A 27,100-nucleotide genomic window follows, 5' to 3' on the forward strand; every position below is an offset into this window, starting at 1 on the left:
TTCATTTGTAATCGATTTTTCCAAAAGGTTTCTTAGATCAAAAGTCGAAACGCACAAAAACGACCAGATCTATTCAACGAACACTCATACGCTTCGAAGGTGAGTCCTACGGCCCTCTTTTAAAATTTTACGTTTGGGAGAGAATACATAAGAAATTGTTACTTGTTTATGTAAACAGGTTATTTTTAAACTAAAAGTGTATACAAAATGAGTTTTGTGTTGTTAACATACAAAGACTTGTTAATAACAAATAGATCTAGTCTAATGTATATGTTTACATTGACGGGTTGTTCAAAAGTCATATATATATATATATATATATATATATATATATATATATATATATATATATATATATAATTTTACATAAACTATGTAACGATCACAGATCTAATAAGTTTGTATATTTATATATAAATATTATTCAAAGTGGTTTAGATTTAACCAGAAATATGTGAAGTGGCGAATCTAGACCAAAAAATTACGTGGTTCCTAAATTAAGTGAAGCCAATAAAAAAAATTCAACAATACTTGTCTGGGGTTGGGTCGGGTCGTATACCTTAAAAAACTGGACGAATCAGTTCAACTTGTTAAAACCGATCAGACACCACCGATTAAAATTTTTAACAAAACGATTGAAATATAAATGAAAAAAGCAGTACGTTTTTAATGAAAAACTAGTTGATTATTAGTCCATTGATAAAGCGGTAAACGAAGAGTGAGAGTCATTAGCATGTGGACTTCTTTTTATTACATCAATTTATCTATTTATTGATATTTTGAGAGTGGCGATTAAAAGTGGTTAATTTTTTGTTATCAATCCCATAATTTAAAATAACAAATTGATCCTAATGATTTATTTTTTTCATCTTTTAAAATGATTTTTTAAGACATTTTTTTAAAAAACAAACTCAAGATAGGTCTCTTACTTTTTCTAAAGTAGTTCCTAATTTTTCTACAATATATATTGTAAATAAAATTGAAAATTTAGGTAGGTCCTAAGACCTACCTTGGTCCATACTAGATACGCCCGTGAATATGTGTATACTAGTTAAACGATTCAAATTTATCGATACATGTGTATGTGTCAAGGTGGGGTAAAACTTGATATATTTATATTTTTATATCTCGATATAAAAATATTGCTATCTTATACATGTTTTACTAACTTTAGTATTTATAAAAGGATGTTGATTATTTATTTTAAAAAGTCATTTTAGTTTAAATGACATTTTTTAACGGTTTTGTAAACTCGTATTATTTATTAAGAACTAGGTTATAACACGTGTACGACGCGGTTGACAAAATTAAACAACATTGAAACTTTATAAAACATAAAAGTAATCATTTATTTGCAAAAAGTTATTTTTAAATATAGGTAGATGTTTTGTCCATAACGGTATAATCGTTAATATTAAAATAATCATATCTTACAATGAAATATCAAATTTAGAAAAATGAAAAAAAAAAAACAAAAAAACAAAAAACAAAAAACATAGACAAAATTATAATGCTATATTTGGTATACCTTTTGAAACGGTAAAAAAACATATTATAAAGTATAATGTTATAAAATGAATGTTTCTGAAACTACAATGTTGTATTAAATAGATTATTTTCTCTTTGTTTTTTTTAAAACAATTTTGGAAATGGTCAAAAGAAAGCATCTTAGAAAGTACAATGCTATAAAATAATTGTTTATAAAAGTACAATGCTATATTTGATATTTTATGAAGCACAATTTTCCTAAGAACTTTCTGGCGGTCTCAAATTCACCTACATAATCAAAACATAATATACATGCGTTAATGTTTCTATTTATATTTCAGGTCAATTAATAAGCTTATAATATTCCACTCATAACTCATAACTCATAGTTGTACAGTGAAGAAAATGATAGACAAAGCAATTTATGATAATTAAAAGCAGGTCATGTATATTTTGTTTCCTTGTGCCCATCAACCCTACAAGTTCATAAACTTGGTGTTTTATTTCTTCAGACTTATAACCTTTCTACAACTTAGAAATAACCTTTCTACAACTTAGAAATAACAGCCAAAATTAAAAGTAATAAAAAACGTCACTAAAGCAAATAAAAAAAAGAAAAGATACAAATAATGGAAAACCTAAAATCAAAATCAAATTCTTCTTGACCGTTAACTCCAACCTTCATTAAGTAATCTTTAACTAATGAAAAACACAAACCTCTATAGCGTTGAGCAAACTTGGAAGTTCCCTGGACCCAATGGGAGATTCAGTTTTAATTTTGACAATTCAAGATTTCTCACAATTAGTTTGACCTTTCCAAAAAGTTGGTTTCTTACATTAAGAGTAGAAGACTAAAGGAGAGGACTTTCCATTAAGAATTACAAGTTCACCATCCTCTAATCTGGGATTTTGAAATCCTGGATTTGCAAGCATGACTTGTCCCTAGTATCAAGCTATTTAGAACTAAGAATTCCATAATTTGAATTATAAAAACTTACTACTTCAATTTTTCCAAGAGGTGATTGCTTAATGATGAAGTTGACCCTTTGTTCTAACTTTTGCATTAAAGTCATCTCAACATGTTCTTTAGTACCCTACAAATTTCAAATATTTACCATTTGATAAGATCAGCAAGGAGAAATCAAAACATATTACTAACTGAGGTATACTACTATTGTGAATTAATTTTATCTGTAATCATGTTAATCATGTTAATTATGTTAATCAACAGTATTTACCATTTGATAAACATGGTATTGTGTTCCCTACCCTCAATGTCTGAGCACATATCTGGTTGATGTGTCACACCCTTGAATGAATACCCAACATTCTTTGGGACATCTTGATAACCATTAATAGAAACACAAGGAGAATTTTATGCATAATGAGTCATAGTTGAAAACAGTTGAAGTTGAGGGAGTGTACTGTGTACTTACAATTTTTTGAAGGAAATCTAGATAAAGAGCTTCAGAGCATGTATTTTCTTCGGGACAAAGATGTGAATTTCCCCTGTACAGATCAGATTACAACAAATAAGTATATTCCAATGAAAGAAATTTCTATGAGGCATTTTGTCAAACATGTTATCAACATCACCGTAGTCTTTTCGACAGAACAATTCCATTTGATTTCAACACCCAAAATGCTTCTCACCAATGCGATAAACAAAAGAATAGAAAAGAAACACCTTACCTTTTATATATTTTCTTCGAAAGAGTAGATAATTAACAAAGTTTGAAGTTCCACTTCTTAGTGATGAAGATTATTGAAACAAATCTAAAAATAGAGAGATCTAGCCTAGATTTTTCTCTTCGTGGATCCACCTACCCCTCATAATTATGTTTCCTTAGAGGACAAAAAATCAACAACCAAAAGTAATTTGAGCCAAAATGTAGGACTGAGAAAATGGAAACAGAAAGCAAACCTGCTACATCTTGTTTCTAAGTTGAGGTATGTGGGTGGTTTCAAGGGTACCAGAGGTGGCGGATGGAGTGACGAAGGTGGTAGTACCCAACACTGTTGATGGTGATGATGGGCATCTAGGGTTTCTCTAGACGAATGAGAAAAGAAACTTGATTTCAAATTTTTAATACACAATCGATTGCCGTATCAATTTTAGGAACCGAACGCGACATTTAGGGAGAACAAAATAATTGCCAAAAATATGAAACATCTAATAAGCGGGAAAACAATAACAGTAGGATAGGTGTAATTTTTAGAAGACATGTGGAAAAAAATGAAAATTATATATAATTGACAAGTGGCTCATTTTAGGATTCTTTTATTAAGAAGGTAGATGTTGGTTTCATATTGGATGAAACCAGTTGTTTTTGGTCAAACTGCAGCCATTACACTGCCTCATTTTTGTCAGGAAAAGTTTATATAAATTATTAATAGCAAGTCTGGTAAACCTTATAACTTGATTTTTAAGACTAGGATTACTGTTTTTGGGAACAATTTGAACAAATAATAGTCTAACGAACTTTTAACCAAAGTTTAAGACTAACTTGTATGCACTCACTGTTAGATTTGTTGAACTCAGGATTCCCTATATCAGATGTGCTCTTCATCCACTAAGAACATAAAACTTAGTAAAACCCTATGTGTTATAATCGTTATTCCACAAGGAACGATGAACCTTTTTTATAGATCTGTATGGGTTGACTACATCGCATGTAGTCGGTAACTACAACCTACGTCTGACGTGTCGAAATAGGCGTAAATAGTCAGTCTCTTATTATTTCACGACGTCGATGAAGCATTAGTGATTTTCTCAGTATGTCTCCTTTGCAGTTATATTTTAGAGGTTTGTACATCCATAGTTCGGTTATAGGTTCATTAGACCCCAGAGTTTACTTTAAAATGCACGTATATGTTTTGGTCAAAAATCGATTAAAAATATATCAACCAAATTGTATGATAGGTTGTGGTGTTGTGACTAATATGACACAAGTAGTTTACAAGAAAAGCCCTTGATCCTTTCTAGGATCTCCAACATAAAACCTTAGGAGGTGATATTTACAAGTGTATTTATAGCCTAGGTCGAATAACTAAAAGTCTGATGTTTCTGGATCCTGTTGAACAAGTATTTTCATGTTGCCTTGACTTTGTATTTTCGGTTCTTAAGCTTGATTGAAATGATTTTTCAGAGTTGATAAGTATGATGTTGACTAATTCTATACACGTGAAGAATAAACAAGAAATATATATTCGATAATTCTGTTAGGAATTAAGGATCATGGTTATACTTCAAGATTCGGGATCCTGGGAATGTCTAAGGATCTTGACCCTTAAAAATTGCCCCTAAATTATACATGCAAAATATTGGAATTAATTTCGAATATATAAAGAGTATAATTTAATTAAATTGAAATAAAGAATTTGAAATTCAAACTCTAATGGATAGAATTCTATCCGTTTACTTAGGCATGATTATCCGTCAAATCACTTCTCTCACCTCTGTAACCCCAAATAAATAGGGCATAGATGTTCTTGATCCTTCTTTACTTCTTCTGGCTTACTTCTCAACCGTTATCAGTGATCCCCAAGGTAAATCTTCTCACCTCAATTTTTTTTATTTTCCTGTTTTCTTGTCTATCATGGGTAAGAATATTATCCGTTCTCGAGCGAGTACCTTGGCTCCCTCTGGGGAGGATTTTTTCGATCATGAAATCCTTGCCTACGAGGAGACTTCTTCTTTCATCGATGATGACATTGTGTACTTGAGGACAAATGAAGCTTTTTCAGCTAGTACTATCTTCAGGTCTTTTGATCTTAAGGTCCAACCATACTTTGTCTCTCGAACTTGGGTTTATTTCCCCGAGTATCCTTTTTCCTTGGGCCTGATTTACCCTTTCTCTGGTATCATCTTTAAATTCTTTGAATTCACCAAAATTTATTACATCCACATTATGCCTGTGATCTGGAGGATCCTTTTATGAATTGATCAGTTGAATCAATCCATGGATCTTAAGAGCGGTATATCTGATCTAGCTCACGTATATGATCTTTTCACTTTTGGGTCTTCTCGTTTCCTATTTAAAGTCAAAACACATCTTATTCTGAAAAAAAAAACAAAACGATGGTGCTAGGAAAGAAATTTTTTTCTTTGTGAAACGCGATTCCATCCCCAATGGTGATCTCCTACCAATGAAATGGGTTAAAAGGGGTAGGATTTGTTTCATTATGTTAAGGATCCAGAAATTCACATCTTCTTATTTTGTTTGATTTTATGAGGCCACTGAGTTCGAGGATCTTGCTCCTACTATTGAGGAAACTGAAGAGAAGATTGAGAATTTTATTGCCTTGCCTGAAACTTTTGTCACATAAAAAAATAACAATTATAAAGTTGTCATAGAAAATATGCATGGCCTTATTTTATACAAAAACAAGTTATCCATATTCTCCAAAAACTAAGATTTCCAAAAATAAAAAATCTAACCAAACTTGCAAGATGGCTCTGATACCAATTGTTGGGTTTTAGTTCAAAAATAGTTTCATAAACTTGAAAAATATGGCAACAGAAGACTTTAATTTTTTTGAAATAACATAAACATTTTATACCCACCAAAGATCTTCTTCCAAGTTATAGAAAGATTTAAACACCAACCAAAGAAGAGGTGAAGAAATAACAACCTTTGTAGTCCTTTGGTTCTCTTGGGAGGCTTGGAAGTTGATGAAGAATTTGGAACCTTTGAGACACCAACAATGACTCAAGTTGACGTAGATGCTAGTCCAAAACTCTTAAACTCTTAAGCTTGAAGTTCATAACCAATATGAACTTCAAGAGAGCAAAAGATATGCAAGTAATCTTCAATAACTCAAAGCAAAGAAGAGATGGAGAGTCTCCCATGGAGCTCTTGGCCATTGGAAGAAAGAATGAGACAAAAACTTCAAGAGTGGAAGCCTCATATTTATAGTGACTAAAAGTGAAGTTATTACCCATTGGTTCCTTCAACTTTAGACAAACTTGTCTCCTTGTCATAAGCATGTCTCCCATGCGTTTAAAGCATGATTAGACAAGTCATACACTTCTTCTTTTTATGCATATCTATAAAAAATACCTAAAGAAGAAGAAATAAAGTCAAACTTTTATAAACTCTTTTATAAAATATAAACCTTGTCTTTTAGGAAAAAGAGAAAAGGATTCAACTAGTCCAGGCCTAGTCAATGACGCGTATATTAGATAAGGGATCATATATTCCTTCATTCTAGATATCATATGGACTGAGACATGGATTATAATCATTCTCTCTATCCATTTGTTGTTTCCCGATTTCCGATTTATGACGACCGACTAATTGAACAAATCAAATCAGTCCAGGCCTGGTGTCATCACTAAATCCTCGAGGGGCCCACAGATATCGCTTTTATCCACATGGGGTAAATGGACCGGTTAAACTTCGACCCAAATGCTCGCTTGTACTTACTCATCAAATTTCACACAACAATATGTTTCATTACATCCAAGTTACTGGTGCGTTTACATATGTCAATGTGCAACTGACTCGCAACTACAACTCACATGTCTCCATTTCAAGAATATAAGATATTATCGTCTCATGATCACTCGTGATAAAATCCAAGAGGTGATTCAAATAAGCGTGGGTTGAATCCAATACTCGAATCTTATTCCAGGAGTACTCCTGAACACTGCAGCCACCTTGTTCTAGACAAACTACAGACCCATTCATGACAATCTTGCCTCAATACCTACTTCCAAAGTATGATCGACTGTGGATGGTTTGAATAACCTAGTTATTCCGGAAGTCAAAACATGCAAAGTGAAACACAATAATATTACTAATCCTATATGGCCCAAAACTTTTGAGTCCCATATTAATTACTCATTATTCATTGTATAATATTTCGAATAATCAACTTCATATTTGAATTAAACCAATAGTTATGTCATGCTCCAAGCATGCACACTATGTTTGTCTAAAAAATAGTTATGCCATGCACCAAGCATGCACACTATATTTGTCTATGGTCCTTACTTTGTGAAATAGATCAATTGAAAAACATTTCAATGATGTTCTTCGTGTTCTTCATCCTTTGAAGGTGTACGGCCGCACACCTTCATAAGGTGGCCGCACACACCTTAAAGCTCTCCAAAGTGAAGAGTTTGGCCTTCATTCACTAGTTGGACATGGTATTAGCACAAGAACACCTCAAAAACACCTCAAAATCGACATTTCGGACACGAATGAGGAGTGTACGGCCGTACACTCCTGTGTACGGCCGCACACACCCTCTGTACGGCCGCACACTCCTGTGTGCAACCGCACACGCAGCCTGGCCGCACACGCGCTCTTTTGGCCGTACACCTCCCTTATTTGATCATATAGGGTCCCGACAAGCATTTCCAAATATTTAGGGTGGTTTCCCGTCACGTTTAGTCATGAAACACCCAAATTCTAACACACATATGTGTTATCACATGGTAATAGGATCCACTTGCGTACGAAACATCGGTTGACACTCAACACTCGTAACCAATTGTGCTTTCGGATCCTACGATAAACTGTGAGTTCATACCCCTATACTTTTCCGAGTTTTCATGTTTTCAGGGGGGGAATACAAGCAAAAGTACAAGGAAACTTGTGCTCAAATATATTATTTTGTTTAAAATAATTTCATGTTCAGTATGCTTTCAAACACAGAAAACCGTTTTACCACTCGATTTAGAAATCAACTCGTAGAAACAGTTTTCAAATCTAAAGCAAGGAACTTGTGAACCTTATCATAATATGTATTATTTCATAAAGGATTCATGCAAATTATAAACAGGATTTTCAACATTGTTACTTGTAAGTTCGTTAGGCTAAGTTTGAGACATGTCCTCGGTAACACTCCCCCGGATTCGTGAGTGGAGGACTACGACTTATAACCAGAATCTCTTGGAGGGAGAGCGTGACTTTTGTGTATAGATCTATATGGGACTGACTATCCCACACCCTCGCTGCTAGCTACAGCGGAACCATTTGGTTCAGGTGTGACAAAGTCATAAAAGATACTGGCCCATTTACGCGCCTTATCCAGTCTTAGTACGGTTATGGCACTCACAACTTAGGTAACGAGAATTTACTTTTCTAATATACTCCTCTGGGTGTAACCAGAGCTTCGAAAATACGACCAATGTACTCCTCTGGGTGTAACCAGAGTTTCAAAAATACGACCAATGTACACCTCTGGGTGTAACCAGAGCTTCGAAATTACGGCTAATGTACTCCTCTGGGTGTAACCAGAGCTTCGAAAAGAAAACTGATGTCCGAGTATGGTAGATACTCGCGTATGGATAATCAACTATCAACCTTTAGGAAAATATAGGATTTTCTTGAGATAACTCAACCTGTCATAAACAGATGGTTTATCATATAACTAATGGGAAATCAAACCTCTTTCATAAGAAAATATGGGATTTTCTTGGGAAACAACTTTTCAAAGAATCAACCTGTCATAAACCTCTTTTTGGGTCCTTGGAAATTAAATTTCAATTTCGAATGAAATGAAGAACTTTTAACCCAATCACAAACTTTGGTTTTGAGACTATCAATTAAGTTCACTTCATCATCTAAAGGAACTGAAACATAAGTGTTTGATAGTTTCGGATGTTCACTGACTTTTCCCTTCGCATCTTGAGTTTGTGATTGAACAGTCTTCGCTTTTGTGACAGGTCTCCATGTTCTGACTGAGATATTCGAATCCTTAGATGATGAGCTGCCATTCGAAGAAGTATTGACATACTTTTCGTATGCTTCATGAATGTGCTCTTTTGAATATTTATTTGACTGATACATTTTTCCTCTTCCGTCAAGCCAATGATCAATGTTCTTCCTTGAAGTCATTCCTTTTTCCCGTGACGTCCTCATAGTTTCTTTCTTTGTGTAATTAGGAAAATTTGGCTTTTGAGGTACAAAATCAACTTTGGGTTTGGTAACATAAGAGTAAGCATAGGATGTATCAATTTTTGATTTAAAATGTTGACGTTGAAAAACTTTTTGATTTGAATTGGATCTTTCTGAAAAATCTCTTGTTTGGTTAGTTTCAGAAACTTTCGAAAACTTTGTTTGCTTATGTACTTCAGACCTTGTTTGATTTGATTGAGATGATTGTTGAGTTTTTGAAAAAGAATCATTTTTAACGTTGAAAACCTTTTTGATGGATTGTGATTCAGACATCTTTTGAGACTCAATATTTTGCCAAAATATTTTCTTTCGTGCTTGTCTTTTTGAAATGTTGTTTTCCTTCGAAAATTTGTCAATTTGATCTTTAAATTCCTTAGAGTTTAATTTGACAACTTTTTCATTTTCCTTTTCATCACGAATTACTTTCTCTTTTTCAACTTTTGATTTTTCAACCCATTGTTTTTGTGGTTTTTGTCGTTGAAAAATATATGAATTCTTTGTTAAGTTGTTTTCAACTGTGTTTTGATTTGCGAAAAAACCTTCCTCAGTTGTTTTTGAATTATCCTCCTCAACCATCTTCTTGAACTCTGGTTTGATATTCTCAACATTTCTGGTAGTTACGAAAACTTGATTTGGAAAAATGACATCATCTGTGCATTTGAAATTTGGAAAAACCACCGTGTTTGTTTCAAGATAATGTTCACCTTTTTCATTCATCACTTTTTCGAACTTTTGTGTATCACCATACACTTGGTCAACAACTATTCGTGGAATTACTTCTTTCTTTGAAGATTTCTTTTCTTTCGAAACTTTCTCTACATCTTCATCATCACTATCATCAGTTTGGTAATCTTTGAGATCCACGAAGTTCATTTCACTAACTTTCGAAGTTGAGGGAGTATCAGTTTCTTTCTCAACTATCAAATCCTTAACTTTTTCTTTCCCTTTAAAATTCGAAGCAACAATAACAATAGACAACTGAGAACAATCAACATCTTCAAGCTCACTAATTTCACTAATATTGTCAGAATTATCTTCAATATCAGCAAAATTAGATTGAGAATCAGATGATGAATTCTCAGTCTTTTTCAAAATGTGAATTTGTTCAGATTTAGTCAAAGTATCATTTACAATGTTAACTAAATCATTCGAATCAAGACATTCATCAACTTTGACAATTCCATATCTATACTCGTCATTCAGAACTTTGTCAAAATCAGCTATTTCTTTTTCACAGTCATACGAAATGTTATCTACCTTAGCTCTTTCATAAGCTAAAAATGGTAGCAATTTTCTATGTTGTTCTTTACTGATTTCGCATGAATGATGAAGTTCAGTTATTTTCCCATATAATCTTTTAGCAGCATTACAGTAAATGTTTCTTTGTGCTAACAACAGTTTATTATCACTAGATAAATTGTCCATGTCAACCATAATATTCGTTATTTGAAGTTCTAGACAATCTATCTTAGTGATTTTCGAATCTAATTTCTTCTGTGTCTCTAGCAATTGCATTGACAGCTTCTTAGCCTCATTGCTAGCAGATACCACAATCGAATCAAAATAAGTAACAGTTTCATCAAAAGATACTAATTCAGAATTATAAGCATGTACTGGAATATTAAAAGATTCAAGAATGTTTCGTACCTTTGTGGTCATTGGTGATTTGTCAACAGCTTTTGATACGAAGCATCTTCCATGCACTTCGTATGTTTCCTCCTCTGATTCTTCCTCCATTTTTGCAAACATAGCTCCATGGGTTGGATTTCGCATTTCCTCATCATCTGATCCAGATGACCAGATTTGATAAGTACCATCTTCATCCTCATTCGCACCCTTTGCAACCAGAGACAAATTCTTGGATTTCGCACGAACCTCCTCCAACTTTTCAGCATAGTACGCCTCATCCTTGACCTTATTCTTTCTCTCATCCTTCTTTCGAAGCATACAGTCATTAGCAAGGTGATTAGCACCATTGCAATAATGACAATCAATCCCAGCATCTCCATTTAGCTTCTTCTCAGACTTTCCCTTAATAGGCTTCGAATCTTTCATCTCATCTTTCTTTTTCTCTTCCCCAACACTTTTACTCAGAAAGTTCCCTTTTGTCTCAGACGACTTTGCCTTCGGATTGAAAGGCTTTTTGAAGAACTTTTTCACACGATTGTTTGAATAAAAGGCAACTGCCTCATCATCTGAGTTCATGATGAACCCTTCATCTTCATCCAAAGCATCTTTCTCAGCATCTTTTTTAGAGATCTTCGAAACCAAAGCTAGTGGACCTCCCAACATAGCCTTCGATTCTTCAGCTATTTCGTTCACTTTGCTTTCATGAGTCTTAAGTTGGTTGTACAAGTCATTCAATGTTGACGTATCAAAGCTCTGTTGATTCTTCACCATCATGCTCACACTACGCCATTCCTTTCGAAGTCCCATAACAAATATCAGATTGAATTCCATGGCTGATCTGGTGATACCATATCGATTGCATCGATATATCAATTCATTAAGACGATCGTAATAAACTTCAATTGTTTCACCATCTTTCTGTCTGAAGTCCTTCAGCTCCACTAAACATTGCTTCACAGAATTAACTTTCGTCTTCTCACTTCCCTGAAATTTTTCCTTGAGATTGTTCCAGATTTCCTTTGCAGTTGTACAACTCCTCACGTAGTTGTAAACAATTGGAGGCAAAGCTCCTCTTAGCTCCCTTACACACCTTTTCTCCATCTTTTTCAGACGATCAGATTGATTTTCAACTTCAGAGTTTCCAGAGGAAGAACCAATTGGTTGAACATTCGATGGTGGATTGAGATTGCCAGAAATGCAATTCCACAGTTCTTCATCCAATCCATTGAGATAATCCTGCATACGATCAGCCCACTGATCGTAATACTCAGGGATGAGCATAGGAATTTTGGTGTATGATCCTAGAAGATGAGAAAATGAAGTCATGGAATTCAGATTGAATGACGCCATTGTTGTACGGAATAGATCCTTGAGAATTTTTGAAGAAACTTTGAGAATTTGACAACAAACTGTATGATTCAAATCACAATCACTCTTAGAACACTCGATTCAATGAATTAAGTGCAGAATCGAATCACAGACTTAGATCTAAACAATTTTTCACTTTCAAAAAGTACGGAAACTTTTGAATCAAAAAGTTGACTCAAAAACCTTTTGAACAAAGTGAAAATCAGATCAGATATATGATTCCTGCTCTGATACCAATTGATGAGACAATGAATCAAGTATTGAACGAATTAGAGTGTAAATTCAAAGTAGAATTAAAAGATTTGAACACCGATGTAAATATGATCTGTTTGGCTCTATTACGCTTTTGCAAATTTTACAGAGTACAATGAATATTCTGTAAAGACTTCGTTACTAAGACACTAGTAACCACTGCCATTTATAGAAGAGAAAAGTGTACAAAAAATATACTAAGGACTAAACATGAAGCTTCGAATATTATGCCCTAGTAAAATACATTACAAAAATGTTCGAAGACCCTAAATACAAACTTCGACTATTACAACATTTCGACCCTAACACATTTCTTTCACCAGAATTAACTGCTAATGAACTCACCAGCTTTATGCTGATATTTTAAAACTGCTTGTATTCTCAGGGCATCAATAGGCAGGCACTTTTGCCAACTTTTGGAGAAGATGGAACATCCTGAAGTCACATCTTTTACCTTTGCTATATATACTGATATGTATAAACCATGATTTTGAACAATGTAAATATTCTTATTATAATGTAATGGTTGTGTTTACTATGCTTACTATGATACAACTGTTGTGATACTACGCATGACGTCCTCCGCCCCGGAACGTTTCCGCCTTCGGTTTCGGGGTGTGACAGATTGGTATCAGAGCTATTGTTTATAGTGAACTAAGTATACCGTACCTTACATGGTATACAACTATAAACACTAAGGGGCTATAGTGCTCTGAACTAAAAGTATACTTCGAAAATATAAGTATTTTTACAAAAAGTATACAAGTATACCCGAGTACCAGAATCTGTGTCTTGAGTAGAACAAAACAAAAGTATTTTGGATGTTGAACACTGCGGTTAATCCTGGGCAGTTATGTAATCATGTCTAGGGTCAATATAGCCTGATCAACTATATTCATTCGAGACATGACCAACATGTGCTTGGGAGTGACTTTGGTGTTACAACAAGCCTAAAACTTAGCCGGTATCCATACAACTTAAAATACTATAGGAGTATTTTAGTCAGAGCCGAATACCTTGTAGAAATTCATTCCTAGTGGTGCTACTTATTCGTTTCTTAGCGATAACTTACTTGCATAGTAACCTTTCTTTGCTTATCCCTTAGTAGAACACTCTAACCATCATATTGAGATACATCTTGCTTTATATCTCTTGATTCGATTCCAGAGGACTTACCATCCTCTTCTTCCTGATTGAATCTAGAACAAGATGCCTCCCCGTAAAAGACCTATCAGAAGGAATGACGACGCTCCACCACTACCACCACCCCCTCAGTTCGATCCCGTTATGTTCCAAGCAGCTGTTACTACTGCTGTGGCAGCCGCGATGTCACAGATGAATCCTGGCAGATCTGGTGGTCAGGGAGGTGGTACTCATCCCCAAAATCATGAAGGTGGTCAGGGACACCAGAAGGAGTGCTCCTATAAAGACTTCATGAACGCAAAATCCACATCTTTCGACGGCAAAGGAGGAGTCATTGCCCTGACTCAATGGATCGAGAAAATTGAGTCCATCTTCGAAATCTACTCTTGTTCCGAAGCTAACAAGGTGAAATTCGCCGCTTGCACTTTCGCCAACAAAGCATTGACCTGGTGGAATGGCCGGGTCAAGTCCCTAACCCTGCCAATAGCAAATGCTATGGGTTGGGAGAGCTTGAAAGAGCTCATGCTTGCTGAATACTGCCTACGGGGCGTAATCCAGAAACTGGAGCACGAACTTTGGAACCTAAAGATGAAGGGTTCCGACATTGCCGCCTACACATCTAGGTTTGAAGACCTAGCGCTTCTCTGCCCGGGAATGGTCACCCCAGAAAGCAAGAAGGTTGAAAGATACATTTGGGGGCTGACCCAACCGACCAAAGGAAATGTCCTGGCTGCTAGGCCAAACACCTTCGACAGCGCTAAGTGTCTAGCGCAGACCCTCATTGATCATGGAGTCGATCTCGATGAAGTGACAGCCACTCCCGAACCGGATAAAGGGAGTGGAGAGAAAAGAAAGTTCTGGAGATGGAAAAAGGGCCAATCTTCACAGGAACCCTCAAAGAAGCAACACACGGTAGCAGTCCACGCTGCTACTACTCCTGCCGCTGCTCCTGCCACTCAAGCACCTACCAGTGGATATATTGGTACCCTCCCTTGGTGCAGCAAATGTAACTATCATCACCGCATCACCGGCCCATGCCGTGAAATGCTCTGCAGCAACTGTGGCAAGAAGGGTCACATGGCTCGAAGCTGCAAGACACCAGTCCAACCAACCGACCAGGCCTCTGGAGCAGGTGTCGGTAAAGCCTGTTATGGCTGTGGGGAAGTCGGGCATTTGAAGAGAAACTGCCCTAAGGCAACAATAGCAGGTAGCACAGGGAGAGTGCTAACGATGGGTCAAGAGGAAGCCGTGGCCGACCCTACCGTTGTGACGGGTACGTTCCTCTTCGATAACTCTTATGCATGCATTCTTTTCGATTCTGGTGCTGAAAGAAGTTTTGTTAGTCCAACATTCAAGCATTTTCTTAAACATAAATCCCAACCTTTAACCGAAACGTTTACCGTCGAAATGGCTAACGGTGAGAAAGAGAGCACTAAAGACATATTCGTGGGTTGTATCTTCACTCTGAACAACCATTCATTCCCCATCGATCTTATGTCAGTCTCTATAAAAAGCTTTGATGTCATCATCGGCATGGATTGGTTGAGCCCCAATCGTGCTGATATTCTTTGTTACGAAAAAGCTATCCGTCTCAATCTTCTCTCCGGAGAAACCCTCATGATCTACGGTGATAAACTCAGTTCAAACCTTCGCATCATTTCGTGCATCAAAGCTCAGAAACTCCTGCGAAAGGAGTGTTATGCATTCCTAGCCCTCAGAAACTCCTGCGAAAGGAGTGTTATGCATTCCTAGCCCATGTCATTAACGAGAAGCACGAAGTTAAAGACTTCGAGAGCATCCCCGAAGTCTGCAACTTTTCCGATGTCTTTCCCGAAGATCTCCCGGGAATCCCTCCTGAACGCCAAGTCGAGTTTCGTATCGACTTAATCCCCGGAGCTACTCCCGTAGCTAAATCTCCATATCGCCTAGCACCCGCAGAAATGTAGGAGCTATCTAGTCAGCTCAATGAGCTGCTCAGCAAAGGATTCATCAGACCGAGTTCCTCACCCTGGGGAGCCCCGATCTTGTTCGTGAAAAAGAAGGATGGATCCTTTCGGATGTGTATCGATTATCGGGAGTTGAACAAGCTCACAGTCAAAAACCGTTACCCTCTTCCTCGAATCGACGACCTCTTCGATCAACTTCAGGGAGCCAGCTACTTCTTGAAAATAGATTTAAGATCAGGGTACCATTAGCTGCGAGTCCATGAAGGTGATGTTCCTAAAACAGCATTTCGGACTCGATATGGTCACTACGAGTTCGTACTTATGCCCTTCGGTCTAACTAACGCACCGGCAGTATTCATGGACCTGATGAATCGGGTGTGCTGTCCTTTCTTGGACGAGTTCGTCATCGTGTTCATCGACGATATACTTGTCTATTCCAAAAGTGAGGAAGATGATCGAGAACACTTGAGATCGGTGTTGGAAACCTTAAGGACGGAGAAGCTATACGCAAAATTCTCCAAGTGCGAATTCTGGATTCGAAAAGTAACCTTCCTAGGTCACGTGGTAAGCGAGGAAGGCATACACATGGACCTCTCCAAAATCAAAGCGATAGAAAACTGGTCAGCACCGAAGACGCCCACGGAAATCCGTCAATTCTTGGGTCTCGCTGGCTACTATCGTAGATTTGTCCAGAATTTCTCCAGAATTGCCAAACCATTAACCACTCTGACTCAGAAAGGCGTACCGTTTTGTTGGAGTGAGAAGCAAGACACTGCGTTCCAAATATTGAAGTGGGCCCTATGCAGCGCACCTATTTTGTCCCTGCCCGAAGGGACGGAGGCCTTCGTTGTCTACTGTGATGCATCCAATCAGGGCCTAGGTTGTGTGCTCATGCAACGGGGAAAAGTCATTGCTTATGCCTCAAGACAGCTGAAAGCACACGAAGTCAACTACACAACACACGATCTGGAATTGGGAGCAGTAGTCTTCGCATTGAAGATATGGAGACATTATCTCTACGGAACCAAGTGCACCATTTTCACTGACCATAAAAGTCTGTAGCATATCTTCGACCAGAAGGAGTTAAACATGAGACAACGACGATGGGTTGAGCTACTCAGCGATTACGAGTGCGAAATCCGCTACCATCCCGACAAGGCCAATGTGGTAGCAGATGCCCTCAGCCGGAAGGAGTACTCAGGTCGTAGAGTGAAGGCACTGACCATGACTATCCATTCCCATTTATCCACACAAATCAAGGATGCTCAGTTGGAAGCCTTAAGACTAGACAACATTCCGGGTGAAGCCTTGAGAGGAATGGAAAAGAACCTAGAGATCAAGGAAGACGGGGTCTATTACTTCATGGACCGGTTCTGGACCCCAAAGTTCGGTGGTTACAGAAAGGTTGTAATGAACGAGGCTCACAAAACCAGATACTCCGTTCACCCAGGTTCAGACAAGATGTACCTCGATCTCAAGAAGTTATATTGGTGGCCAAAAATGAAAGCGGAGATCGCTACATTCGTGAGCAAGTGTCTGACTTGCGCCAAAGTAAAGACCGAATATCAGAAACCCTCAGGTCTACTCCAACAGCCAGAAATTCCCGAATGGAAGTGGGAGAGGATTACTATGGATTTCATCACCAAACTACCCAAATCTCCAAGTGGGTATGACGCAATTTGGGTGATAGTCGATCGACTGACTAAATCCGCTCACTTCCTGCCAATCAAAGAAACCTTCAAAATGGAGAGACTGACACGAATCTACATCCAAGAGATAGTCCGACTGCACTGTGTACCTGTGTCCATTATCTCCGATCGAGATAGCAGGTTCACTTCGAGATTCTGGCAGTCCCTGCAGAAGGCCCTTGGAACTAAGCTGGACATGAGTACAGCTTATCATCCTCAAACTGATGGGCAGAGTGAGAGAACCATACAAACCTTGGAAGACATGTTGAGAGCATGTGTCATCGATTTCGGTAAGTCATGGGATATCCATTTACCCTTGGTCGAGTTCTCCTACAACAACAGCTACCATACCAGCATCAAGGCTGCGCCTTTCGAAGCCCTCTATGGCCGCAAGTGTAGATCCCCTCTGTGCTGGGCTAAGGTGGGCGACACGCAGCTAGCTAAGGGGCAAGTCCCCGACAACACTCTCACTGGTCCAGAAATCATTCGAGAAACCACAGAAAAGATCGTCCAAATCCGAGAACGACTGAAAGCCTCTTGAGATAGACAAAAGAGTTACGCAGACATACGACGAAAACCCTTGGAATTCCAGGTTGGAGACCGTGTTCTGTTGAAGGTCTCGCCCTGGAAAGGCATGATACGCTTTGGGAAGCGTGGAATGCTAAATCCAAGATACATAGGACCATTCGAGATCCTCGCTAGGATCGGTCCTGTATCCTACAAACTCCGATTACCTCAAGAGCTTACTAACATTCATCCCATTTTCCACATCTCGAACCTGAAGAAGTGCTTATCCGATGAGACTCTTGCTATCCCTCTCGATGAGATTGAAATCAATGAGAATCTGAACTTTGTAGAAGAACCAATCGAAATCATGGATCGAGAGATCAAACGAACGAAACAAAGTCGCATCCCGATAGTGAAGGTTCGCTGGAATGACAAGCGAGGACCTGAATACACTTGGGAGCGCGAAGATCAGATGAAACAGAAGTATCCGCATCTCTTTTCTAATCCATGATTTGTATTCTCTATTCGAATTTCGGGACGAAATTCCCTCTAACGGGGGGATGATGTGACAACCCGAAACTTTTATCCTATACAATTGATCTTTATAGCAATATCAAACTCGATTTTATTATCTTTTAACGCCGTTTAAGAGCTAGTTTAAGTGTTATAAGCTTGAGTACAGTTGGGAATGAGATTAGGAATGAGTCAACATGTCGTTTAGAAGCAAAATCGGGCCATACACCCTCATGAGAGGTGTGTACGGCCGCACACACGGGTGTGCGGCCGCACACCCACCCTCCAGCTGCACTCACCCTTATATATATATATATATATATATATATATATATATATATATATATATATATATATATATATATATATATATATATATATATATATATATATATATAGGGGAACCCCTTCACTCATTCCTTTCCTTTGGCTGCACTCTACTAATTTCTCTCTCTAAGAACTTCACCCAAGAACACTCTAAGGGCCTCAAAAAACGCGAACCACTTCATCTTTCAGCTTGTTATCTTGGTAAGACTCCTGAATCTAAGCCTAAAACTCATTGTGTTCTTCGTGTTCTTCATCCTTTGAAGGTGTACGGCCGCACACCTTCATAAGGTGGCCGCACACACCTTAAAGCTCTACAAAGTGAAGAGTTTGGCCTTCATTCACTAGTTGGACATGGTATTAGCACAAGAACACCTCAAAAACACCTCAAAATCGACATTTCGGACACGAATGAGGAGTGTACGGCCGCACACACCCTCTGTACGGCCGAACACACCCTCTGTACAGCCGCACACTCCTGTGTGCAACCGCACACGCAGCCTGGCCGCACACGCGCTCTTTTGGCTGTACACCTCCCTTATTTGATCATATAGGGTCCTGACAAGCATTTCCAAGTCTTTAGGGTGGTTTCCCGTCACGTTTAGTCATGAAACACCCAAATTCTAACACACATATGTGTTATCACATGGTAATAGGATCCACTTGCGTACGAAACATCGGTTGACACTCAACACTCGTAACCAATTGTGCTTTTGGATCCTACGATAAACTGTGAGTTCATACCCCTATACTTTTCCGAGTTTTCATGTTTTCAGGGGGGAATACAAGCAAAAGTACAAGGAAACTTGTGCTCAAATATATTATTTTGTTTAAAATAATTTCATGTTCAGTATGCTTTCAAACACAGAAAACCGTTTTACCACTCGATTTAGAAATCAACTCGTAGAAACAGTTTTCAAATCTAAAGCAAGGAACTTGTGAACCTTATCATAATATGTATTATTTCATAAAGGATTCACGCAAATTATAACCAGGATTTTCAACATTGTTATTTGTAAGTTCGTTAGGCTAAGTTTGAGACATGTCCTCGGTAACACTCCCCCGGATTCGTGAGTGGAGGACTATGACTTATAACCAGAATCTCTTGGAGGGAGAGCGTGACTTTTGTGTATAGATCTATATGGGACTGACTATCCCACACCCTAGCTGCTAGCTACAGCGGAACCATTTGGTTCAGGGGTGACAAAGTCATAAAAGATACTGGCCCATTTATGCGCCTTATCCAGTCTCAGTACGGTTATGGCACTTACAACTTAGGTAACGAGAATTTACTTTTCTAATATACTCCTCTGGGTGTAACCAGAGCTTCAAAAATACGACCAATGTACTCCTCTGGGTGTAACCAGAGCTTCGAAAATACGGCCAATGTACTCCTCTGGGTGTAACCAGAGCTTCGAAAATACGGCTAATGTACTCCTCTGGGTGTAACCAGAGCTTCGAAAAGAAAACTGCTGTCCGAGTATGGTAGATACTCGTGTATGGATAATAAACTATCAACCTTTAGGAAAATATAGGATTTTCTTGAGATAACTCAACCTGTCATAAACAGATGGTTTATCATATAAATAATGGGAAATCAAACCTCTTTCATAAGAAAATATGGGATTTTCTTGGGAAACAACTTTTCAAAGAATCAAGGAAACATTTCTTTCACCATAATTAACTGCTTATGAACTCACCAGCTTTATGCTGATATTTTAAAACTGCTTGTATTCTCAGGGCATCAATAGGCAGGTACTTTTGCCAACTTTTGGAGAAGATGGAACATCCTGAAGTCACATCTTATACCTTTGCTATATATACTGATATGTATAAACCATGATTTTGAACAATGTAAATATTCTTATTATAATGTAATGGTTGTGTTTACTATGCTTAATATGATACAACTGTTGTGATACTACGCATGACGTCCTCCGCCCCGGAACGTTTCCACCTTCGGTTTCGGGGTGTGACAATAACCATGTTTACTAAACTCTTATAATCATGACGAATAGTCTTATTGGCCTCTATGGTGGATCTTGACCAGCGTACATCCAGTGTACCCGATCCCCTAGTCCTTCACTTGACTCACATATACATGTGAACAAGGAATTAGTCTTAATTTACCAAAGATGAAAATTATCATTCATCATACAATACAACTTGCATGATTCCAAGTTTCTATCCAATTGAAACTTGGGTGATGAGAATCTTTCCTTAGTTGGCAAATACTCGACACTACCACAAACGAAAGAATCAAATTCATATTGCTAACATAGAAACATACAAACATCTATTTTCACAAATGTCATTGCAATGACATATAATAAAATAAAAACAAAATTTTATTTATTTAAAAAATGCGGAAAAAAACTTTTCCTTACAATGCAATTACAAATGAAAACTATGTTATTACATATTTCCTAGTCATAAATCCTAAGCAGCAGCTCAAAAATCCGATCTTCGAACCATGCTATTGAAATCCATCTTCGCGATCAGATTCAACATGCTCTTCCTTTAAGCTTCCTTCCCTTTGCATGATCCTACAAAACATCAAAATGCAACCTTGTCACATCATGTACTAAGAATCAACAATTAGGAACTTAATAGAGTTAGACAGTAGACTTACCTGAAGCAGAGTCAAACTTTTCGATTCTACCTTTTCTCAAATCTTTCAGGTAGTCAGGGCAGCTTCACAACCAATTCCCCTTCTCTTGGCAATAGAAACATATAGACTCTTTGGGAATGGTACACGGGACAATCTCAGACTTAGCCTTTCTCTTTCCCTTGGAAGGAGAAATCTTTTCTGGAGTTCCAATGTTTCCATTGTCAATGTCCATGGAAGTTTGGGGAGTAGATCTTCCAATCAAATTTGCTTTTCCAGTGCACCAAATCATTGCTGATTCAACAACAACAAGCAAATAGACAAGATCAATAAGGGTCATGTCGTGGTCTGTCACATAGTACTCCTTAATGAACTCTCTATATGACTTGGGAAATGATTGAAGAACCCAGTCAACCGCCAACTTCCTCGAGACAACGACATCCAATACTCTCATCCTTTCAATATGTGACTTCATCTCCAAGACGTGAGTACACAGATGCCTTCCATCTTCATGTTTCATTGCAAGTAGGGCTTGAGTGACCTTTAATTTTTCAAGTCTTTGAACTTGTGGGTTAGGGAGAATTATTGGAGGAGGTGGAGGAAGTGAAGTATGACTTCCACGATCCAACCGCGGGACATCATCTTCAAGAGGAAAGCTTGTTCCAAAAGATTTGGGAAGACCCTAGTTGTCTGAACTAGACATCTGCAATGGGAGAATTTCATGTTAGTTGATTTAAGTCCTTAATATAACACCCAAAAGAAATATTAAGGCTAGGACCCAACACAATATTTTACAATTCGGAAGAGGGATGTCGTAATCCTATTGCCAAATATTTGAAGGTAGGTAAATGACGATTTACCAATTTCCATCACGAAAAACGAAAAAGAATTTTAGGTTTTAAGTGAATTGAAATTCCTAGTTCCTTTGAGATTCATTGAAACTTTCAATGGCATGTTTAAATCTCGATTGTGCCCTTCAAGTTTGTGACTGGGATGTCAAGGATAACAAACAAGGTGTGAATAACCATGCAAATTAGCTTGGTACACCCAATGTTACAACCACCTAATCAATGTGTCGGTTAACCACACACGCTCCATTGATCTATGATTAACATCAAGCTACCCTTTTCCACACACTGTCAGTCCAAATTAGCGTGTCGGTTAACCACACACGCTCCACTAACGACTTAACAAGGTGCAAAGTGCAATTTCATGGGTTAGCACCATATTCACATTTTCCTAAGTAACTAAAATTTTGGAATTTATAAGTGTTTAGTTACTTTATATTTATCATTAAACTTTTAATGAAGGGAGAATTAGAGTCTTATCCTACCGTTCGGCTAACGACCCTCTACCAGTCAAGGAAGCGGTGGGTGAGAGTGGACACCCATTAAACTGCCATTTTATAGGCAATAACCTTATACCCCCTTATAGACCGGCTTCTTGAATGAGACCTAATAATGGTAAGACTGACTTTTTTCTTATACATATATTTAAATATTAAACCTATAATATTATAATAGTATAAGGGTAGAATTTTAAACTTTAAAATTCTAGGGTTTGGAATTAAATGTTTCAAAAGTTAGACTTTTACATTTACAAATTCCAAAACTTGAGGGCAAGTTTTGAACTATTCAAAAAGCTTTTGGAATCCATAACTTATGAGTTTAATATAGGTTTTAATGAAAAGACTCTTGAAAATCCATAACTTGAGGACAAGTTATGGAGTTCATTAAAAAAACATTTATGTAAAAGACTCTTCACTTTCCCAAAACCTATGAGTTTTAATGACCTTTTAAAAGAAAGACTTTTCATTTTTCCATAACTTGAAGACAAGTTATGGAATTCATCAAAACCATTTAGATCAACTAATGTAACTTACAAAATCAAACAATTTGTCGATGATCTAAATAAAACTCATAAGAACAAGACAATTCGTATCAAACAAATTTCATGTAATTAGCCTAACCATATAAACTAATACAAAACATGAAACTTTGACAATTATCTTTTAAATTGGATAAGCATGATCATTACCACATCAAAAACAAGTTTATAAGTTCAAAAACAGTTTAGGGTAATGATCCTAGTCCAATTCCAGCCTTAAAACTCGAAATTCTGAATCCAGGAGCACCAACTCCTCAAGTGCATGAACTGACTCGACGAGTTGGTTAGTTTATAGGGTGGACTTGTCGAGTTCCCCAGTGGACTCAGCGAGTCCACTGTCCAGACAACAAAAAATCGATTTCTCAAGCTTTGAAAACAAGTAGCATCAAGTATATAAGAAAACAACCCTAGGCACTGATACCACTGTTGGGTTTTGAGCATTCTAACACTCCTATGGTGTACATGCAACCCTAGATGCTTTGTATCTATGTTTTTTCTAATATACATGCAAACTTTTAATTTTCCAAAGCATCATCCTAACTAGCATACAATAGAGTATCTTTACTACAAATTCTAGTTAGATGGTATACCTTTTGTTGTAGTTGGAAGCCTTGGACCTTTAAGAACTTAGTTCCCCAAGTGTTGCACCTCAAATGCAATCACAACACACCTTTGGACAAAGGAGACTTTTTAGAGAGTATTTTCTTGCACCAAAATCGGCCAGCCCTCTAGTATTCCACTTAAGTGCCATTTTGGTAGCCATGAGGCTTCTTTTATAGTGTGGCAAGATTAGGGTTACACCATGTAAGCCTTATTGGCCATGACCTTCCATATTCCTTAGGATCCATGAGTTTAAACCTCCATGGATCATCCATGGGTTGTCACATGGGTTTAGCCCAACCTAAGGAATCATGGATCATTGGCCCACACCATAAGAATGAATGATTTACCAATCAACCCCTTATATTTAATTAGTCTCTTTTGATCACAAAATTAATTCCAAATTAATTCTTGATCAATACCAATTAAATAATGTTATTTCTTATTAATATATTAGAACTTATAATATATTAACAAATCATAAATAACCTCTTCTCAAAAGTCCATCCTATCAAATTGTCCTGGTGATATGCAACCCAAATGGACCATGCTACTCTCGGGTAAAGTACATACCAATAATAGTTATGGGCTTAGACATCTAATCCAACAATAAATAATTTCCAATTTAATTATAAGATTTTTATTGAATATTTATTAAAATAAATTTCTAATAAATAATCAATTGTGTCACACCCCAAAACCGGAACGGCGGAAACGTTCGGGGGTGGAGGACGTCATGTTCAGTATCACAACAATGCAAAGTAGTAAACAAGCAACAACATCATCCATTGCATTAATAATATAATTTCATACAAGTGTGTTCTGTCAAGTTATATAGACACCAAAAATATACATCAAAATAAAAGATGAGTCTTGAACGAGCTCCATCTTCTCAAAACCTGGCACCGGTACTTGTCTACTGGTGACCTGAGAATACAAGTTATTTTGAAAGAGTTTATCAGCTTTAAAGCTGGTGAGATCAAAAGTATATTAATGTCTGTGTTTGTATGAAAGTGTTTGTAAGTCTGTAATTGTATAAGTTTGTAAAAGTTTGTAATTGTTTGAACTCTCCTAGAAAACCCTATGTTTCCTACTAAAAGTAGCCTTCCACCAAGGCATCTAGTATCTATGTGTGTGTCTCTTGTAAGAGTGTGTATTTTCCCAAATCCTACTATCACTAACCAAAAATATAGTTTTTACATTTTTGTTTATTGTGTGAAGATCACAAAGTAAATGTAATGGGAAAATGAAATAGTACTGTAGTGTTGTATTAAGTAACTACTGCTGTACTAACTACCTTAAACCAATTGTTATTTAAAGTACCATGTGATCGGCCTGTATCCTGCTACCGAATCTATAGAAAAACGACGATGTAAGACGTCGTAAGAAATGACGTTTGGCACCTGTAGACTTGCAAGTCCCACTGTAGCGAGCAGCAAGGTGTAGGATAGTCAATCCAGTATAGATCTATACACAAACTCATACGCTCCCCACTTAAGGGGATTCTGGATACAAAACGGTCATGACAGGTAGTGTCATGCTTCGTTACGTGGCTCACATAAATGTAATAATGTTCTAGTATATGTATGTGCTAGCTGTATTGTGTGTTCTCTCCCTGTCTAGCATGTATTGTTTGTTTCTCATCATAGTATTCTATTGTTTGTTTCTCATCATAGTATCTATTGTTTGTTTCTCATCATAGTATCTATTGTTTGTTTCTCATCATAGTATCTATTGTTTGTTTCTCGTTATCGTATCTATTGTTTGTTTCTCATTATCATATCTATTATTTGTTTGTTATTGACTCATGTATGAACTGACTCATTGTATGTTTCCCTGTTCTAGTAATAGTATTAGTATCTCCTTAAACTATACCTATTATAGTTTACTAGTAATGTTGTTTGAATGTATGAACATGTTTGTGTACCTTTGCTACCCAAAGGTATTGAGCTGAATGAAGTAACCTTTTATATCTATACACATATACATGATATATAACTAGGATTCGAACGACCTTCAGACAATAACCTGAATACCCTAAGTCCACAACCAAACAAGGAACAGGAAGTAAGGTGAGCTATCAGTCCTAAGTCCTTTCAATCCTACTTATATAACTATATCTACATAGATACACAGAATATAAGTTAAACGAGTTTAATAAAAGGATTTGATATGAAAAATAGTTTGTAAAACAGTTTGATAACACAGTTTGAAAAGTAAGAAATCCACTTGTTTGGTAGTTATTAATCACATGTGATTGATATAATAACTATAATAGTTCAACTTGTATTCCCCCCCCCCATAAAAGCATTTAAAAACAATTAAAAGGTTAATTAAGGGGTATGAACTCACGTGTAGTGAGTGGTTTGGAAGAACTGATGATATAGGATTGCTAGGTGTCAAGTGAAGACTTGTACACACAATGATCCCAGTTAACATATAATAACACATATATGTATCCAATTAGTCTTTAAACAACTAATTAACAAAGTTAAGACATCCTAGGACATGCAAAAACACCTTATTTAAGTGTTATAAGTGCTAAAGATTGCATCTAAGTGTTGTAGGACATTGCTATTGGGTTTAGGGTTCAAGGGTAAACTCCCTTGGAGTTTACGGTTTTGTGACCATCACTCAATGAGTTTACGGTCGTAAACCCATGAGTTTACGGCCGTAAACTCATGCTACTTTAACGATTTTGAGTTTTGAAGCTTTAAAGATCATAAGAAGCATTCCTACTTCATGTTTAAGCCTTAGGAAGTGTTTAGGGCACCATTTCACTCCTTTGTGGAGTTTACGGTCCTTGGACCATTTGTCTTTGGGTTTACGGCCGTAAACCCAAATCGTTTATGGTCTTTTGATGTTTTCAAGTACTAAGCACATCAAGGAAGGGTCTAGGCTAGTTTCCAAGGCTTGGTAAGGGACTAGGGCACACTTTGGCACCCTTTTTAGGGTTTACGGTCCAAGAACATCTTGGACCGTAAACACCTTTGATCTTGTGTTTCTTGGGTGTTTTCTTGATGATTAGAAGTTTAACAAGTCTTATAATACTCTAGGGTAAGAGTACTTACTAGGTAGAATCTTGAAAAGGTGCTAAAAGTCCAAGAACACTAGTGTGTGTTCTTGGTGTTCTTGGTGAAACTTGAAGATCTACACTTTTGGAATGATTTCACGGATGGAATCATGTAAGATCACTAGATTAAGTAAGATATCAACTTTTTAGGGCTAGAAACACTT

The sequence above is a fragment of the Lactuca virosa genome, chromosome 5, assembly GCF_052849685.1.
Source record: "Lactuca virosa cultivar CGN04683 chromosome 5, Lactuca_virosa_CGN04683_v6, whole genome shotgun sequence".
NCBI lineage: Eukaryota > Viridiplantae > Streptophyta > Magnoliopsida > Asterales > Asteraceae > Lactuca > Lactuca virosa.